This window comes from Lucilia cuprina, chromosome 5 (genome assembly GCF_022045245.1).
Source record: "Lucilia cuprina isolate Lc7/37 chromosome 5, ASM2204524v1, whole genome shotgun sequence".
NCBI classification, from domain to species: Eukaryota; Metazoa; Arthropoda; class Insecta; order Diptera; family Calliphoridae; genus Lucilia; species Lucilia cuprina.
In genome coordinates this window covers 25,072,687-25,080,226 of record NC_060953.1, presented here as the reverse complement: position 1 = coordinate 25,080,226, position 7,540 = coordinate 25,072,687, and positions in this window count along the sequence as shown.

Genomic DNA, 7,540 nt, shown 5'->3' with positions numbered 1-7,540 from the left:
TCCAAATTGCTACAATTTATGTCTTGGTTTTTTTTTGTATACCTACTACAATTTTGTACAAGGATTTTGTAAAGGATTGCTTAAGAGAGATCCGCGTGTACACACCTAAAATTTATTTATTTATTTGTAATATAGTTTGGAATTGACGATAAATTTAAAAGGAAAATACATATTGAAAATCTTCAAAAGAAGCTCAGAAAAGCATCGTACATCACCTACGTAATTGTGCCAAATATAGCGTACTGCGTCAAGCCTACTTTTCATTAGCCGAATCATTATAAGGCACGCAATATCAGCACGGCGAAATGTAAAATACGGTAGTACACTACAAAAAACACAAAACCGTCTACAAATATATTGTGGAATAAACATCAACACCACACAAATAATGAAGACAGTGGTTTAACAAATCGTGCGAATCAATATGATAGCAGTACGGCCAAATGTCTACATATACTAACAATACAGTAATAATCAATGAATTTTATAACAACACAACAACAACACTTAAAACAATCGATCATATCCATAACACGACACAATTCAGAGGAAGATACAAAATTGAACATTTTCATAACGAATACGGCAGAAATACCCTACAAGTATAGTTATCTACAACTTTTAACAAAATACCAATTGAATTATTAGACACAAAAAATAAATATAAAAGAAATAAAGGTATAAAAGACTTGTTTATCGGTTTGCAATGAATCTGAACATGAACTAATTATGAAAAATACAAAAAAACATCAAAATAAAAACAAACTTTGCAATGTAATGTCCTGCAGACATGCGGGGAACATTGTAAAAATCGATTAAGAAACATTATCTCAACGCTAAATCATATGGAACCACAAAAACATCCAAGATGATTCATCCCTGAGGACATAGAGATGCGGATAAACCAAAATATAAAATATATAATATACTAGCTAATACCCGGTGTGCTCCGCTACCCCAATCGAAATCAAATATATAATAACCAAAAAAATATTTATTTAGTTACTTAAATATAAAGTTTTGCTTAAAGATTTATTATAATTTCTCTTGATGACAATATATTTCATTTAAATTCTAAAATAATTTATTTCTTATACTTGCTTAAATTTAACATATAATTTTATTCTTAAAAAATAATTCATATTCTTATGCCTTGGGATATACAGTGTCTCACATAAGTGTTCGAATTTGGTTGTACTTTGAAAAGAAACATAATTTAATAATATTTTTGTATGTGAAATGAATAATTAAATTTGTTATATTGTCTAAAAAGTCCTAAGGTATAATATCACACTCTTTGAAATTTGAAAAAAATTACATTTACCTCAATTTATTTTTTTTAAGTCCATAAAATTGCCTCACAAAAGTATTTGAATTTTTCCTGTATTTCATATATCACCATATTTTACGAAACACAAAAATTATAAACGAGTGGTTTTTTGCTTAAAATTGTTTTAAGGGGTTACTATCGACCAAAATTTTATATTTTTGGCCAATTTGTTCCACAATTTTGGAGCATTTGTACCATCTTTTCATGTAATATCATTAAAATGGCGATTTTTGACCATATTTGCAATTTTTTTCCTTTTTTTTCAAAAATAAAACCAAATATGAGGATTTAATACACCACTTGAGGTATATAAAAATAATAATTTTTGTTATAAGGATCTATACTTAAAAGTTCCAAGAAGTATTTTTGGTGTCGTTCTTCAGTTTCTAATTGAATTGTATGGATCTTAAGTCCCTTTTCGTACCACTGGGGTCGATATTTTCGACAAAGTTGGCTAGTATATGTTCATGTACATATTAGCACTAATATATTTTAAATTTTCAATACATTATATTGGTGTACAATTCCAAAACATGTCTTAACAAAATGTCATCCTATACAGTAGATTTCAGTTTTTACTATTCGAAACTTTCACGCTTATGTTGCCCATTACAATAACACTGTAAGTCCAAAATCGATATTTTTGAGTTAGACCATAATGATATAGTGGCATGTAGCCTGGAGGTCATCTATATACCTATATAAAAATGAATGTGTGTTTGTTTGTATGTTTATATATTTGCATGATTGTATGTTTGAATGTTATAGACTACTAAACGGCTGAACCGATTTTCTTGTATGTCTGGAATAGGTAATAGGCTACTTTTTATTTTGAATTTTCAAGTGGGCGAGGAGCCACGCCCCACAGTGGTATAGGAAAAAAAGAGGGAAATAATTCGGTAACTTCTAAACGGTTAATCCGATTTTAATGAAATTTGGTATGCACAAAGAGGAGGTGTTGTCGAGTTTAGGTTTTGAATTCGGCTATGTTAAATTTTTAAAACGATACTATTTCTTCATTTGAGTTAAATTTTCTAAAAGATGTTGAGTTTTCCCTAATTAATTATTCACTTAAAAAACATTAGGTAGGCATGTTATATATCAATGGAAAGGTAATTTTGTCTATTTTTCAAAACTGTATATAATTTTTGAAAATTAAAAAATTCGCGGAATACTTTTTTTAAAAAATTTTAAAAAATGTTTTTTATTCAGTTATTGCGAAGATACAAATTTTTCAAATTGCAATAAAAATTTTATTTATGACTATTTTTTTATAAAATTTTATAGATTTTTTTACTCAAAATCCAAAATTAAATAAAAATTTCGAATTTTCTTTTTAGAAATCCCGGAATTCCCAAAAAAGTTTTAAAAAATTCCAAAATGGGATTTTTTGGTTTTTTGCCTATTATATCCATACCAGGGGCAGGGTTATCGAAACCCATCACAAAATGATAAGAATATATTGGGTCATATAAAACAGGTCACTATAATTTGATATCGACTATGCGATTTGAGAATTTTTGCTCAAAATTGAATTTTCCATAAAAAATAGGGTTTTTGGATGGATCTGGTCCACTCGGTATCAAAAATTTTTAGGTTTTGTTTCATTTATCGTATTTTATGTAAAGTCAGCTTTCCAAAATGTATAATTTCTATATACATCTTCTTAGAAACTTTTTAGATAACTTAAAAAGAAAAATATACTTTTTTCCTAAAAAAATGACAAAAAATCGCCTTTTTTTAATTTTTTAAATTAAAATGCCTATAACTTTGGACTCAGTCATGATTTTTACATAATTCTTTCACTGCTTGATATATAAACTTGTTGTTAAGCGAATAAAAAATGGCGAAAATCGGGAATTTTTCTGACCCGCTATTATCAAAAAACTAAAGTAAGGACGATAAAAATTTTAAAATTTTAATTTTCAAATGCGAATATCTCCTAAACTATATCAGATAATTTACTGCTACATAGTGCTCGATGAGGAGATTCTATATACGAAATTTTTTTTAAATCGGAACTCAAATGAAGAAATAGGATCGTTTTAAAAATTTAACATAGCCGAGGTGTCCTAATTTGAGGACCCCCCGTCGGGCCCCTGGTTGGCCGATAAGGTCCAAATTTAAAACCTAAGCTCGACAACACCTCCTCTTTGTGCATACCAAATTTCATTAAAATCGGATTAACCGTTTAGAAGTTACCGAATTATTTCCCTCTTTTTTTCCTATACAATTGTGCGCCAGCATAGAGTAAATATCAAATTAGTATATTTGAGATAATATAACAGAGTCCTAAAATTTTACGGGGGCACTTTAGTGTCAATATGATTATACGGGATAAAAAGTGGGCGCACTAGCGTTAGGGGGCGTGGAACCTCCCATATAAATAAAATACAAAAATTCGTTTATCATGTAAACATTTTGGGTAATAAACTGCCGGACTATCCATGAGAGGAGCGGCACCTCCCATTTTAATTAAATACAAAAATTCGTTTATGTTGGAAACTATTACAGTTAGAATCTTAAATTTTTGCACGAATAACTTTAATATTCATGTAAACGTTTTGGGTAATAAATTGGCGGAATATCCATGAGGGGAGAGGCACCTCTGATATTAATTAAATACAAAAATTCGTTTATCTTGAGATTATATAATAGTTAGAGTCCTCAAGTTTTGTCGGAGGCCCATGAGGGTCTGGACCCCCTATATAAATAAAATAAAAAAAAATCGTGTATCTAAGAATCTATTAGAGCTAAACTCTTTAAATTTAACTTGAAGAATTTTGACATCTATCTGAATGAGGAGGTAAATTCCTTATTCACAAATAATATTTTTATTTTATAAATGGTTTATAAATTAGATTTTGTATAAAAATTCTGTTTTATAAACCTTTTATAAATAAAAAATTTTGTATGTGAACAAGGGGGTTAGAGTATAACGATAATAATACGATAAGAACGATAATAAGGACAAGACATCTCCCATATGAATAAAATACAAAATATTGTTTGTCTAGGAAAATATAGAACTAGATTCATCAAATTTTGCATAAATTACTTCAATATTATCTGGAAATTTTGGAGGAAAAGGGAGAACTTTCATCTGGGAAGCTTGAAGCCCTCACATAAATTAGAGTAAAACAAAAATAATTTATATCCCAAGGTATAAGAATATGAATTATTTTTTAAATTAAAGGAATATATTAAATTTAAGCAAGTATAAGAAATAAATAGATCATTAATGTATTGTTTTAGAATTTAAATGAAATATATTGTCAAGAGAAAATATAATAAATCTTTACGAAAAACTTAATAATTTAGTAACTAAATAAATATTTTTTTGTTATTATGTATTTGATTTCGATTGGGGTAGCGGAGCACACCGGGTATTAGCTAGTGGGTATATAACAAGTTAGAGTGCTATATTCGGCTGTGCCGAATCTTAAATATCCTCCACCAGCTACTTCTATGTTATTACTTTTCTAATTGATCAAATATTTGTAGAAATAAGTTTTCTCATGTCTTTAATAGAAAAAATCCTAAAAGTTAAATCTATTACAATTCCAGGATTCATTGAACATTATAAAATTAGTAATTTGCATGTTTGTATGTGTGTGGAAGATTTATAGATTTTCAAAATACATATACATATATAATTTTGTTCTACACAAAATTTTGTTCAACACAAATTGATAATGCTCTTTAAATACGGTTAAAGCGCTTTTAGGGGCTGGACCTAGTATAAGAGAAATAGAAGTATACAAAACTATTATTTTTGCCAAATTATGTATCAATAGCTTAATTTGGTAATAAGTAATGTGCGTTTAGGAGATTTTCGTAAAACGACTTTGTATGGGAGCTATGACCAATTATGTACATAAAGACAATATTTCAGAATTCTACTTGGTAACAAATATTGTGAATCTAAATGATTTTCTGGACCTAGTATGAGAGCTATGACGAAATATGGACCGGTCATAAAACAATTTTATAGTGAATTTATGTACAGGGGGGCAATGTTTTGCTAAATGTATGGATATAAACATTTGGTTATGAGTTATGTGCGTTTTTTCTGATTTTCGGAAGGGAACCTTGTATGTGTGTTTTTCTAAAAGGGACCTTATATGGGAGCTATGATCAATTGTGGACCGTCCGGAAAAACATTTCACAATGTTATTTCTCTGTATATAAGAATACTTTTACCAAATTTTATATCAATAACATAACTAGTAATGAGTTATGCGCGTTTAAAAGATTTTCGGGAGGGGACCTTGTATGGGAGCTATGACCAAATATGAACCGATCGGAAAAATCTTTCTTTGTAATATTTCTGTATATAAGAGCAATACTTGTACCAAACTTTATATCGATATCTTAATTGAGTAATGATTTTCGGGAGGGGACCTGATTTTCCGAATGGACCTTGTATGTGAGCTATCACCAATTATGGACCGATCCAAAACAGCTTTCATTGTAATATTTCTATATATAAGAGCAATACCTGTACCAAATTTTACATCGATATCAGGGGACCTTGTATGGGAGCTACGACCAAATATGGACCGATCCAAAAAAGCTTTCATTGTAATATTTTTAAATATAAGAGCAATACATGTACCAAATTTTATATCGATATCTTAATTTAGTAATGAATTATGTGCGTTTAAGTGATTTTCGGGAGGGAACCTTGTATGGGAGCTATGACCAAATATGGACCGATCCAAAGAAACTTCCATGGTTATATTTCAGCATATAAAAGCAATATTTGTACCAAATTTTATATCAATATCTTGATTTAGTAATGAGTTATGCGAGTTTAAATGATTTTCGGGAGGGGACCTTGTATGGGAGCTATGACCAATTATGGACCGATCCAAAAAATCTTCCATAGTAATATTTCCGTATATAAGAGCAATACTTGTACCAAATTTTATATCGATATTTTAATTTACTAATGAGTTATGCGAGTTTACGTGATTTACGGGAAGGGACCTTGTATGGGAGCTATGACCAATTATGGACCGATCCAAAAGAGCTTTCACTGTAATATTTCTGTATATAAGAGCAATACATGTACCAAATTTTATATCAATATCTTGATTAAGTAATGAGTTATGGGAGTTTAAGTGATTTTCGGGAGGAGACCTTGTATGGGAGCTATGTCCAATTATGGACCGATCCAAAAAAGCTTTCATAGTAATATTTCTGTATATAAAAGCAATAATTGTACCAAATTTTATATCGATATCTTAATTTAGTAATGAGTTATGTACATTTAAGTGATTTTCGGGAGGGGACCTTGTATGGGAGCTATGACCAAATATGGACCGATCCAAAGAAACTTCCACTGTTATATTTCAGTATATAAAAGCAATACTTGTACCAAATTTTATATCAATATCTTGATTTAGCAATGAGTTATGCGAGTTTAAGTGATTTTCGGGAGGGGACCTTGTATGGGAGCTATGACCAATTATGGACCGATCCAAAAAAGCTTTCATTGTAATATTTCTGTATATAAAATAATGATACTAACATATTGAATGGTGTTTCTTCGAGGCATGTTTTGGAGTTGTACAGTTCCACAATACATTGAAAACTTAAAATATATAAAACTGATAATTAAAAAATATATACAAGAAAACTTTCCCCGAAAATTTTTGACACTTGTATTATGAAAATGGACTTAAGTTCCAATATATTGAATTAGCGACAGAATAATGATATCAATAATATATCTTGGATATTTTAAATACAGATTCTTGTAACGAAAAATACTATTTTTAGATACTCCAAGGGGTCTATTAAATCCCAATATCAAATTTTGGTTTTATTTCTGTAAAAAAGAGAAAATACTACAAATTTTGCCAAAAATCGCCATTTTAGTTTTATATTACATAAAAAAGGTAGAAATCCCAAAAAATTGTGGACCAAATGGGTCAAAAATATATCATTTCGGTTGATAGTAAACCCTTAAAACAAAAGCATAAAACCATTTGATTCTAAAATTTGTGTTTCGTATAATATGATCAAATATGAAATACAGGAAAAATTTGTATACTTTTGTGAGGCAATTTTATGGTCTTTTTAAAAAAGGTAATATAATTTAAGTAAAAGTAAATTTTTCAAGTTTTAAAAAGCGTGATATCAAACCTAAGGACTGTCCAGACAATATAACAAACTAATTTATTTTTTTGCACACAAAATATA